The following is a 13,449-nucleotide window of genomic DNA, read 5'->3' as shown; positions in this document are numbered from 1 at the left end:
GGTGGGCTTTCTTAGTCTCCTTTGGAGACTTCTCATTCCACTCACATGTGGAATACTCTTTTAATCAAAGGCAAACTTGAGGTCTGTTTTTTTCCACTTTATTTATTTATTTTTAAGATTTCTTTCTTTTTTTTTAACCCCCCCCCCCCCCCCCCGAGTTGTCTGTTCTCTGTGTCTATTTGCTGCGTCTTGTTTCTTTTGTCTGCTTCTGTTGTCGTCAGCGGCACGGGAAGTGTGGGTGGCGCCGTTCCTGGGCAGACTGCACTTTCTTTCACGCTGGGCAGCTCTCCTTATGGGCACACTCCTTGCGCGTGGGGCTCCCCTACGTGGGGGACACCCCTGCATGGCAGGGCACTCCTTGCGTGCATCAGCACTGCGCGTGGGCCAGCTGCACACGGGTCAAGGAGGCCTGGGGTTTGAACCATGGACCTCCCATGTGGTAGACGGACGCCCTAACCACTGGGCCAAGTCCGTTTCCCTTTTTCCACTTTAAAGGTTCACCCTAGGTAACTTCATCCAAGTCCATAACTTCAACTACTGCCAACTCCCTGACCTCCAGAGCTGAATATCCATTAACTCTACTCCATATTTCCACCTGAATGTCCCATAGACACTTCAGTCTCAAAATATTCAAAATAAAACTAATCTTCCTCCTAAAGTTCCTGTTCTGTGGGTGGCACTGTCATCCATTCAGACACTCGAACACTCAATCTAGTTGTTGCTCACAACTAAATTGTCACTAACAGATCTCACTCTCCCTGCAGCTGCATTCTTGCCCACGTGAACTCATGTACCCCATGGCTTCCTTTCTGCATGGGACTCCTTTCTACTTCTCCACCTGCACTACTCCTTTTCATTGTAGGAGACTCAGCTCATGGCAATGTCACTTCCTCCAAGAAGTCTCCACAGGCCACCATGAATAGAGCTGAACACTCTTTCTCTGTGTTCAACTTTGCTTTGTACACCCTACACTTAACTCTAATTTTAAATTAAATTATTAGTGTGTAATCAAAGTAAATACATTGATCATAGCACTCACTCACCTATATTAACGTGTTTTTGCATGTCAGTCTTCCACCAGAAGACAAAGTGCTCCTTCAAGGCCAAAAACCATAATTAGTAGTGCACCTGGTACAGAGTAGGCACCCAGTACATGTTCGGTGGATGAATAAGTAATTCTCCTTGAATTTCTTTGAGTAGTGTTTCCTGTACCTGTTAGGCTACTTTGTTTCTTCAAATCTCTAGCCACAAGCTTGTAACTCCTATGTTCTTTCTGAATTCTGAAAGGTCTACTTCTCTGATGCCTTTCTGTCTCCCTCTCCCTTCCTCCCCACCCCCCCCACACACACACCCCCAAGAACACACACAAAAAAAACCTTTCTCTCAAGAATTGCCTCTTTTAGATGTGATGTGGGGGCATTTTCAGGATTTGGAGTTGTCCTGGGTTGTGCTGCAGGGACAGATGATGGACATTGAGTGTCCTGCCATGGCCCACTGGGTGAACTGGGGGAGTGTAGACTACAATGTAGACCACTATCCATGTGGTGCACAGTGCTCCAAAATGTATTCACCAGGTGCAGTGAATGTGCCACGATGATGGAAGAGGTTGTTGATGTAGGAGGTGGAGGGTATATGGGGACCTCATATATTTTTAATGTAACATTTAAAAGAAAATGAAGAAAGAAAAAAAAAAAAGAATTGCCTCTTTTCCTCCAGGCACTTCCACCTTACCATCAACTTCTTCCTAGCAGGTCAGAATTAGGTCCCAAGTAACAGTCCCCCTCACTGTGATCTCATCTTTCTGAAAGAGCATATCAGGTCAAGAATGAATCCACTACAGTGTTTATGGCAGAAAAGAACAGCCAATGGCTATGTCCATTAAGCCAGTTGGCATCTCACCTTCAAGCTAGATTCAGAATTTCCAGGACAAAGAAAACATCACGACACTGTTCCGCAGGCCACTGGGTAAGATCTTGCACAGACAGCAACATCATTTGTTCTCCTTTCATCCCCACCAAGGCTCTCCTGGTACCACCACCAGCTTCATGATATCCAGTCACTCTGCTTTGCTTAAAACTTGGCCGTGCCTTCCCATTGCCTGAAAATCAAATCCCATCTTGTCATAGAGGCCTCTCCTAAAGTCACTGAACACCTGCAAGACCCTTCTCAGCCTCAGAATCTTTGAACATGCTTTTCCCTCTGCTTACAGTACTCTTCCTTCTCCTTTAATATTACTTACTCAAAGGAGCTTTTCCTGACCCTGCCCCCACCACTTTAGACCTCTTATGAAGAGCCTCATACTCTACCGATTAAGCTAGCCAGCTGGATTAGGCCTCTTATTAGATGGATGCAGAGAAGCTTGCACTTACCTTGACAACAATGTACTGTACTTTCTGTCTATATATTTATCTTTGTGATTATATGATTAATACCTTTCTCCCCAACTAAACTGAAAATACCACGAGGATTGGAAATGTGTCTGTTTTACCCACTGCTGACTCCTCAGCCCTAGTATAGTGCATGACATACAGAAGATGCTCAATATATATTTCCTTAAATAAATTAATAAATTGAGTTCTACTCCTTGACCCATTGTAACTAGACCAACTTATTTGAAAGGGGGAGTCCTTGCCATCATAGAATTCATATTACAATTTCAACTTTATATCATTTATTAGATTATTGCATCCCTCAGGATCCCAGCAGGAAGCAGAGAGCTCTCAGATGGATCACTGAGGAGAGCTTAATAAAGGGACTGGTCACTATGGTGTGGGCTGGGTTAAGGGAAACCAGCTAGAGATGGAGCTAGCAACAACAGCATAAGAGAGTTGCTAGGCATCTAACAAGAGCTATGGTCTTGGGGGGAGAGATGCAGCCAATGAGCAGAGGCCCAGTGGGGAGGCAGCTGGGAAATAAATATTCCAATATGACTCTTCCCACTTCCCAGCTGCCTGCTGGTCTGCCTGAGCATCCATTGATGTCTCCAATAATGATCAACAGGGCAGGGTCCCAAATGAATGATGGAGAGAGTTCTAGAAGGGAAAGTGAAGAGGCCACAGAAATATTGTTACTTTCAAGAGAACTTCTGCTGCTTCTATTTTTCATTAATTCCAGGTTTTTTCTCCATACTAGTCACTGTCAACTACAGATGGATATTTTCCCCTCCCCCTTTTAAGTTAGGTTAATTAGATGGGATATTTTCCTGCCAGGCACCCTCGTGATCCTCTGGAGATATACTCTGTCCCTGATAGAAGTCCATTTTTATAATGTAAGTCTGAGTTCAGAAGCCCAATTCTGATCTTCAACACCAAATGACCACTTCCCATGACATGCAAGAGTAGGAGAAATGCAAATGCAACATGGTCTTCCTTTCTGAGCCCCACCTCACTCCCTGTAATTCCTGCAGCCTCCCAATTCTAAGTTAAGAGGCTCCATTGGGAAGTATCTGCTTTCCTTTTCCCAGTGATCTCTAGGAGAGCTAGAAGCATGCAAGCAGACTGGACGTTTCCATCACAGGGATTGCGTGGACACAGTGCTTGCTCTGGGAAGCAGGCCCCCTTAGATATTCACACGTATCCCTTCCATCTCTGGGATCCTGGGATTCAGTGCCTCTACCGCCTTATCTCTGTCTCAACTTCTGGCTCCACAGTGCATCTTTATCATTTTCTCACTTCGACCTAGTGCACAGGGCACTAACAGCCCTGGCATGGAACCTACTGGCTCTGGAAAATTATTGTCCATTTGGCCAGAGGTGGAATGCTCCCTACACCCACCCTAAATTGTAACATTTCCTCTTCTAAATATGTGTTTCTACATAACTCTAATTCTTCGTGGAATAACCTGTACCACTTCTTCATTTCTACAACTCCAGCCCCTTGACCCTTCTCAGGCTTTGTTCCATTGAAAGTCGTGTCCTCCAGCCCCACATCTTCCCCTCTAAGTCGGCCGAGGAGGAAAGCAGGCAGGCACCTTGGAATCCCTTGTCTTCCAGCCCAGCGGAGGCTCGGACTGTAGTATGGGAGGAGGGCGTGGCTCCTAGGCGCCACCCTCTGCGTGGCAGTCTCCAGTAAAACAGCGGTCTTCACAGCAGACTAGTGGATGAATGGGTCCCCAAAGCGGGCAGCCCCTTTGCCCAGGCTGTGGTCTTAGGGATCAGGGGGAAGCTAGGAATGGGAGGGGGAACGAGTGGTTTCCCCGCCGTTGGACTGAACCAGGGACTCCCCAAGGCCCCTCCTAACACTCCACTTTCAGGTCTGCTTGGTTTCCCACCCTTTCACTAGTTTTCCCCCTTCTAAATATTTTAAACATTAAAAAGAAAAAGCCAAATCCTGAACTCCAAACACAATAAAAAGCAAAGACATCAGGAAAAATAACAAGGGGTAAAAGCTCTCAATCCAAGCCGCAGACAAGAACCTGCTCTGACGTCCTTGAGCGCCCGGAGCTGTTAACCCTTGGCTGCCTGAGGGAGGCCGCCTCCCGGGCTCGCGGCGGGCTTCTCCGCCCCGCCCACTTCCAGGGAAAGGAGGGAAGGTCGTGCGCCGGAGGCCCAGCTGTAGGCAGATGGGTTTAGTTCTCTACTTTTGCCAAATCTGCACGAACTCCTCTCCAGCTCACCCCACCACCATCACCACCACCAGGGCTTTTATCTAAATGCCTCCTTCCTCTGCCTGAGAGTCAAATTTCCTTGGTGGAACTGAACCGTAAACCAGACTGCTTTGGGGGCAGAATGAAATGGATGCCTTGTGTGTTTTTCTCATCATCACTTAGCTTCTTTCTTACACAAACTCTCCCGATTAGTGAGAGAGTCGTGGCGCCTTGTGCATTCATCTCTGTGCGGTTAATAACAGCTTTAGTTGTGTAGGCACAAAGCAGTGGACAAAGGACCCCAGATGGTTTTTAGCCACACCCCTTAGCTCCCCTGAGAGCCGAAGCGGAGGCTCCTCCCAGGAGGAGAGAGCAGGGAATGCTGTCAAGCCCCATTTTGAAAGCAAAATGCCAAATTGGCGGTGCGGTTTACCAAGTGCAGCTTTTCTACCACTCTGTTCAAGTTACATCTGTCTCCATTTTTACACAAAAGAGAATTTAGGTTGAGGCTCCCAAACCCCACACTGCGCTGTGGTAGCAGGGCGCTGCATTTAGGAAGCAAGCCAGAGATTCTCTGACAAAATCTCGCTTGAAGGTGTTCAAATCACCCCGTGGCAGACACCCACGCCCGGTGCGACTCACCAGCCAGAAGGTAGTTGCTCCATAGCTCCGATGGGAGGTGCAGCGAAGCCTCGCATAAGGTGGGGGGCAGGGCCTCGCATAAGATGGGGGGCAGGGGTGGGCGCAGACACTCCTGGGAGTGTGGACAAAAGCACTTTGGAAAGAAAACTTTCTCAGACTCGACCGAGGCCAAAGTTATTATTTAAGACATGGATCGTGATCAGCTTGTTTGTCCCAGTCGCATGAGTGGGGGCGGTGTCTAATAGACAAAGGAAAGGAATTTGGGCAAGAAGGGAAACAAGTGTTATAGATACAAGGAGCTCATTCAAGAGGCTCTGGCGGAGTGTGAAGCACAAAAAAGAATTCATTTATTCTTTTGGAAAATATTGATTGAGTTCCAGTCCCTTGTGCTGGGAGTACATCATAAACCCACAGACAAAAACCCTTGTCCTCATGGATGTTACATTCTAGTGTGAAAGACTATGCACCAAGATCTAGCTTCCCATTCTGGTTTCCAGCTCTAATCTGCAGTTCAGTTTATTCACCTGTTAAAAGGAAGTACCAAGTGTTCTTTATTGCCTTATGGAACACTGAGAAGAGGAAAGAGCTGGAAGTTTATTGTTTAATTTGAATTAAAATATAATCGAATCCCACGGGTGTAGTTTAGTATCCTAGAGTTCCCAATGTGAACCACAAGATTAGAAAAGGAGCGGATGGGCAGGGCCTATTTAAGGGATGGTGTTGTACGTGGAGTCAGATCTGTGTCCCAGAACACAAGTAGAGACTCTCAGAATTATGACGAAGTTAATTTTGAATCAGGTCATCCTAGAGGTATTGTAATCTGCTGCAACAGGTGTTATAAACACACAGGAGCCAGGCAGGTCACATAAACGAGCCTCCATGGAAGATGGGCTCTATCTGAAGGGACTGGCCGCAGCTCAGTTTCATTACTAATATGCAGGATTATAGACGCAGTGTTGCCAGATCTTCCAATTCTGGCAGGAGTGAGAGGTTGGGGGAAGGGGGAATACATCTAGATTGTCAAGCAAAAAATGTCTAATCCATTGGTGACTCATTAAAGTTAAAAAAACAAAAAACCAAAACCTTACAGGCCAAACAGAGCACCTTTGCAGGTTGGATCCACTTGTGGACCACCCATTTGCAAACTCTATCCTTTAAATTCTAGTTGGCAGTCTGTTCATATGTCAGCTAAGCCCTGGATTTCCGCAGAGTTGCAGCCAATACCTACTCTCGAGTTCACTGGACTCACCCAGGACAGCTAACAAAGGATGATGATGGACAAAGCCCATTCCCCAAAAAAGGACAGCATCTACAACTCCAAGCAAGACAGTTTCATCCTTCTGCCTCATGGTATCTAAGCCCCCTCTCAATCAGAAACAGACGAGGCATCACCATCCTAAATTCCTCAAGATGGAGGGATGAACAAGCATAAGCGGGGAATGCAACTATGAACTTAAGTTATTATTCTAGCAATGGAAGAACTTGTAACGTTGACATGAAGGCAGTGGTTACCAGAAATTCTGAGGGGAGGGACAGGAAGGAATAGGTGTAATATGGAGCATTTTGGGAACATTGGGATTGTTCTGCATGACACTGCAAAGATGGATACAGTCCATTACACATTTTGTCAAAACCTATAAAAATGTGTGGTGCAAAGTGTAAAATATAATGTAAACTATAGAACATGGTTAGTAGCAATGCTTCAATATGTGTTGAATTGTAACAAATGTACCACACTATTGAACAATGTCTTTAATGGGGGGGAGAGTATATGGGAATCCCCTTATATTTTTGATGTAACAATTATGTAATCTAAACCTTCTTTAAAAATAAAACATTTTCATTAAAAAAAAAAAATTCTAGTTGGATGGGTATTCAGGATTTGCCTGAATACTTCTGATGACAGGGGAGTTCATTACTTACCAATGCAGTGATAGCTTCTAATTGTTAGGATGCTCTTTCTTGCCTTAAATAAAAATCTGCCTCTGAAGCTTTCTCTTGCTGTGTTCTGACAGCCACCCACATCCACTCACACCTTAGCCAAGAAAACAGTTAACATCACACGTGGTCAGAGCCGTTTTCCTCCTTGGGTCTGAGTTCTTTGAAGACAGTAACTCATTCAAATCAAGGATTAATAGCCAACGTTTGTTGAGCACATTTGTGCCAGCCCTATTCTAAGCACATTACATGCATTAACTCATTTACTCTTTGTGAGAGCCCTGTGAGAAAAACCACAGTTTTAAAAGGCTGTGGTACAGAGGGGTTTACTAAGTTGTCCAAGTCACATACCTAGTAAGCTGCAGAGCCAGAACTGGAACACGGATAGTCTGCCTCCAAAGACCATGCTGGTAATACTGCAGTACTTATGAAGAACATCACACTCACTCAATAATTATTTATTGGGGTGAAAATAAAAGAAAACAAAACTAGTTCTGGAACCACAAAATGAAAGGGTCTCTACAATGCCAAATTAGAGACAGATCCCACCATGTGTAACGATGTGAATGATGAGAACAGAGAAAGAATGGCCTTTAACTGCATTCATGGAGAATCAAGTTAAACACGAAGCAGAACTTCCTGATGTTAAGGGCTTTGAGTCCCAGGAAGAGAAATTAGAAAACTGTGCTTTTTTTTCTTTGGAAATCCATTTTTTAAGGAAGGGAGGGAGGGAGGAAAGGAGGGAAGGAGAAAGAATAGGGGGAGACTAATGTTTCAGGGATTGCTCTTCCACTTGAAGCTGGAGAAAGGCAAGGACAAGCATTATAAAGAAAGGTGGCTGCTGAGTCACTTGCCTTCTTCCAATTCCTGTTCTTCACGGGTTCCCCCCAAAAGGATAGAACAGTGGTCTTCCAGGCATGTGAGCCTACTGTGGTCTCATGCCTAGATGGATCCCACATTGTGGACACTGTAAGCAAAGATACCAAACACTGGTCAAACATCATATCCTAAAGTACAACCCCATAGTCAGAATCTGACACAGGACACCCAGAATCAGAGCATCTTAGAGTTGGAAGGCACTCAAGTATAATCTTTTCCTAGCCAATCTTCCAAACACTACAAGAAAGTCTTCCACAACATTCCAGACAGGTGGGTATTCACCTGCTGTCCATATCAACCAATCATAGCCTCTGGATTGGACCTCCCAGCCTCAAAGGGAGCTGAAATGTTTAAACACCCCAGGTCTCACTGATGGTTCAGGAAAATTTAGAGGAAGACTGAAGGCTGGGAGAGGGGGGCAAGGGAAAATTAGGGAGGAAGAACGCACCTGATTGGTGATTTACTAAGCAGAACTTTTTCATGCATGTCCACAGGGACATGGGACCATTGTGAACAAAGCCATCGGCAAAGAAGGGTTTGGGGGACTTGAAGCAGCATATTCAAATCTTCTTGCTGAACTTACTTTTTGTGAAACTATGATAAAGCAGATTACTTTTCATTATTTCCCCATTGAGGTTGGGCTTGGCCGCCACGTGACTTGTTTTGGAATGTGGGCGGAGCTAATAGCCTGCCCAAGTACTGAGCCAAGACCTTAAGAGAGATGGTATGTTTCTGCTCCTCCCTTGTTTTCCTGCCATTCACCATGAGAAGAATATGCCCTGAGTGGCTGCTAGTCCAAGGAGGATGATAGAAAATGGTCAGACCTGAACCCAGTGCACACCCTGGGACTGAGCTTAGTCAACCTGCAGCATGAAGCTGAGATGCCACAAGCACCCACGAACTCATGAGGAAAAAAAAAAAATTAATACCTATTACTGTAAGCCACTGAGTTTTGTGGTGGTTTGTTATAGAGCATCATGGTGGCAATAGCTAATATAGACTTTTATTAGTGAATTGTACATCTGTTTTTGTCAAGCAGCTGAAATTCAGCTTTCCTCTAGTAACCAGACCTGGATTCCCTCTGGGAACCATCCTCTCTCATCTTGACCCTTGGGTTGGGATGGTGCTCCGTCCCAGGCTCAGGGCCTTAGGTCTAAGTCAATGGTGCAGCACATCCCACAGTAATTAGCTCAGGAGAGACCTATGCTAAATGGGACTTTTCCAGGAACACTGAGAAAGGAGCAGATATTCTTTCCTATATGACTTGAATGCACTGAAGGTTCTACAGCCATCTTACAACCAGATGAGAAAAAAACACCTACCTGAGAATGCAGCCAGTCAGGAAGAAAATATAACCTAGATATGGAGAGAAAGAGAAACCAGGTATCTACTTCAAGCTCCTACATGAAGCCATGTCTGAAGTGAATCTACCCTATGTACTTTTCAGTTGTGTGCAAAAAAATCCATTTTTAACTTAAGCCACTTAGCCTGGATTTTCAATCACTTGCAATGGAAAGATTTCTCAGAATGGTTGCCTTCTAACTAACCAAACCCTGTATAAATCTATAGGTAGCTACCGTACCCAAGGAACTCTGCTCCAGAGGATACTGAGGCTGGAGAAAGTACACACCAAGAGCCCTGCCCTCCAGGCATTTACAAAACTGTGAAAGCAAAGACAGTAAATACGAAAGGTTTAACTGATAGTTTAGGAGTCAACACAATCTGTTCTTGCTTAGCACTATCTGAGGGAGTGTTTACCAGCTAGGCAGCTTGGCCAAGGGTGTCCCTCTTTTAATACCTAAAATAAAATAGAAGGTGAAAGAAGAGTACAGGAATGAGACTCCATTTGACGAGGCTTACCAGGAGAGACCAGCTGGGTTGGCTGAAACCCACATGGCCTACACCTCCAGGCCAGTGGCCAATGGACTTTCCTTGGCATGAATATCCTCCCCTGCCTTGTCTGCCCACCTGCCATAGCTCTAATCTGTTTTTGCAGTCAGCCCAAGCATCACCTCCTCCGGGAAGTTGCAATAGGTTGTATTATTGGTCAAGATATTTACTGCCCCTTGCCACTAGCCTGACCCTGTGGGAGGATTATACTTTCCATTCCACACACGGCAGACTTAATCATTTGACTTCCTTTGGCCAATGAAGCATGAGTGGAAGTGACTTTGCCACTTCAGGGCTAAGGCCATTACCTGGTTCTGACATCTCTCTCTTTCCCCTTCCATGAGACTAGCCAGCCCCAGATAGGACTGCTCTTCTACCCTTGATTCCAAAATGAAGCAAGCATGGATCAGAACCATAGGAGACTTCTGATGGACACAAACGTGAGAAATTAAAAAATCTTTGTTGTTCCTAGCCAGCGCAATGCTGGGGTCATTTGTTACTGCAGCATTAATGTTGCCCAAGCTGACTGACACTCCCAAGGGCAGATTTCAGCAGCTTCTTCCCCTATGTTTTCATTGTACTTCATAAGCATTGCAGTTATACCAATCACCTCACTGTGACATAATCACTTACTGTCATCTCAGTGGACCAAAACTCCCCAACATCAGTGCCCATGGTATTTTAACTGCTTCCCCTGTGACTTGCACAGGGGATGGAACATATAAGGCCCTCAAAAAACATGATCAATAAATAAATGACCAAAGGATCCTAGAGCTCTGCACCATCCTTTCCAGCCCCAAGGAATTTAGCCCTCATCTGAGGCCCTTTGCACATTTGAATTTAAATCTCTGTCTTCAGGAAAACAACAGGTGACAAAATTAGCTCAAGCCCAAAGTTCAAGTTGCTTCTCAACTGTATGAAATGGCTATCCTGAGTGCTGGATACTGAATGATGACCCCCTACAAAAGGCATGTTCAGACCCCAACTCCATCCTGTGATATGAACCTATTTGTAAGCAGGACCTTTGAAATTGTTATTAAAGTGTACCCAAAGTGATTAAGGATGGGCCTTAATCTCATATTGCAGAAGTCCTTATAAGCAAAGGAAAATGAACACCTAAGAGGAAGAAGCCACGGGGAACAGCCAGAAGCTGGAAGTCAACGAAACCTAGAAGAGAAGAGGCTATGACCATTACCGTGTGACTGAAAAGTCAAAGAACCCCCAAATTTGCTGACCAGCCGGAAAATATCAAGCCCAGGAGGCTGCCAGCAAGCAAGCCTCCTAGTCTCTGAAACCATAAGCCAATAAATTCTGGTTGTTAAGTCAACCCATTGTATGGTATTTCTTTTAGTAGCCAGGAAACTAAGACTTTGAGTAACAGGAATTCAGAGAAACAAGTGTGGCCTGGAGCACAGATGGCTCTCTGAAGGATGTCTTCAAGTTTTTGATGCTGAAGGCAACCAGTTTCAACATGTCCAACAGGTTGTGGCCAGGGAAGGTTCAAGTGAAATGAAGCCATCTGCTCAGACTCCTCTTGGGTCTGATAGAGCTTGTTTGCAAAGCAGTTTTTAAGGAGCCTCTCCAGTCTCTGATCAAGCTCTTAAATAGCGGACATTGCAGGAATCTAGAGTTTCTCAAAGCCCAGCTCAACTCTCCTGGTGGAGAGGGGCCCAGGTTTGTCTCTCTAGGCTGCATTCTGAATCAACCCTTGCATAGGGGAGGTGCTAAAAAAACTCTCACACAGCCTTTCTCTCCAGGGAGTGATCTGATACCCTAAGCCAAGCCATTACCACCGGGAGGGCACAGAGTCTGATTTCTGAGTACCTCTTGCCTTTCATAATATTTATTTTTTCACCCTATCTCTTTCTCTCTGTCCAACACCCCTTATCTCACACCCGACGTCAGATGTACCACATCCCAGACAAGAGAGCTGGAGTCAGGCCCTGCTGCCCAGTTACAGGGGCAACGAGTGCACCTTCCGGGTCCTAAGCGGAACCAAACCACAATATTTACCCCGGGGGCGGACACACGTGCTGGGTGATCAACCCTGGGAGAGTGGAAACCGGCTGGGGTTTCAGCTTCATCTCCTGCAGAGTTCCTGTTTGTTTTTCCACTGCTCTGTTCCAAGAGGGTGTACATGGAAGGGGACGTGAGGACATTCTGCGAGTAGCCCCACTACCCCTACCACGCCCCTCTGCTGCCAGCACCAACGTGTCATGCCCTAGGAGAAGACATGTAGAGACCCAGAGGAAGGGATGGGCGCTTTAGTACCCTCGGGGGGCAGCCAGGTGCAGGTCGGAGACACAGGACCGTATCTTGGAGTGGACGGGGTCACAGAGAACTTGGCGCAGAATGACCTGGCAAGAGAGGGCAGGGTGAGGAAGGGTAAGTGGAGCGCCGGGCACTTTGGCAGGCGTGACTGTGCGCATGCCCAAAGGGCAACGCTAGGACCCGGCCCCCCACCCTCACCCTCACCCTCACCCCAAGTGCACGCTGCGGAATTCTGCCAGCACGAAGCAGAGTCACGCGCAGAGCCGGAGCAGCGAGGCGGGCAAGACCTCATTAGCGCCCGGGGGCAGCACGCGCGCGTGGGTAGATAAGGGACACACACCCCCATCCTATTGCGCCCCTCGCTCCGGCTCCACCAAGCCGCAGACCCCACCGCCCCATTTCTTCTCGCCCCGAATCCAGAAAAAAAATATTAACAATAAAAATAAATAAACCCGGAGCGTCCGGGATTTGGGGAGGGCGCCCGCCCCTCCAGCCCGCACCGCCCCAGGCAGCCTTTCTCCTCCCCCTGCTCCCGCCAGGCTGCTGCGGGCCCGCCCCGCCCCCGCGCGGGAGCTCTCCGGGCGGGGGCGGCGCGCGCAGGGGCGCGCAGGCGACGGTGTTGGGTGGGGCGCGCTCCTACGTCAGCAGCCGCGAGAGGGGATCCTGGGCGCAGGCCCCGCCCCCTCACGTGTCCGCAGCGCCGGGCCGCGTGCGGGCCGCGTGACCGGCAGGCCCCGAGCGGCCACTGCCTCCGCGGCGGCGCGGCTTCCACGCGTGGGAGGGAGGCCGCGGCGGGCGGACTTGAGGAACCTTCAGGAAAGTCTGCCTTCTGCAGCTGTGCCCTCCGGCCTCAGAGTTAGGGAACCCCGCCCTATCTCCGAGGGGTGTGGGCGGGATGGGGTGCTGAGCTCTGCGCCGGCCCGGGTTTAGACGGGGATGGACTTGGTGAACGGGGCTTCCGGCTCTCTCCTTACCCCCCTCCATAGCTCCTGAGTTCCAGGGATGGGAGGAGGCAGTGGAAGGGGTCTCTTCCAAGGAAAGAGTTGGTCCCAGATTTAAATCTGTGCTTGGGAGGGAGCGGGGAGAACTTTTGAAATGAAGGGTGTCCCCGCGGCCCTTCTCAGCCCGGATACTTTGGCATCCCGCTGGGTCTCTGCCAGCAGCCTGGGAGCTGAGTGGGTCAGGTGTCCTGTCTTGAGCCCAGAGCTAGCATAGAGACAACACAGGAGCCACGAACGTGACTTT

The 13,449-nt window shown here is 47.5% G+C and overlaps 1 long non-coding RNA gene across 1 annotated transcript in view; it reads right to left on the bottom strand.

The window, feature by feature from the left end:
• Positions 1–5,416, bottom strand: part of LOC131280023 (uncharacterized) — a 28,600-nt gene extending 23,184 nt beyond the window's left edge. Inside the window, exon 1 of the long non-coding RNA XR_011649915.1 lies at positions 5,227–5,416. This is a non-coding gene — a long non-coding RNA (uncharacterized lncRNA). The remainder of the gene's footprint in view (positions 1–5,226) is intronic.
• Positions 5,417–13,449: the final 8,033 nt, after the last annotated feature.

Source organism: Dasypus novemcinctus, chromosome 10, assembly GCF_030445035.2.
Source record: "Dasypus novemcinctus isolate mDasNov1 chromosome 10, mDasNov1.1.hap2, whole genome shotgun sequence".
NCBI classification, from domain to species: Eukaryota; Metazoa; Chordata; class Mammalia; order Cingulata; family Dasypodidae; genus Dasypus; species Dasypus novemcinctus.
Note: the sequence above shows the minus strand (reverse complement) of the source record. Positions and strands in the feature narration are given on the sequence as shown.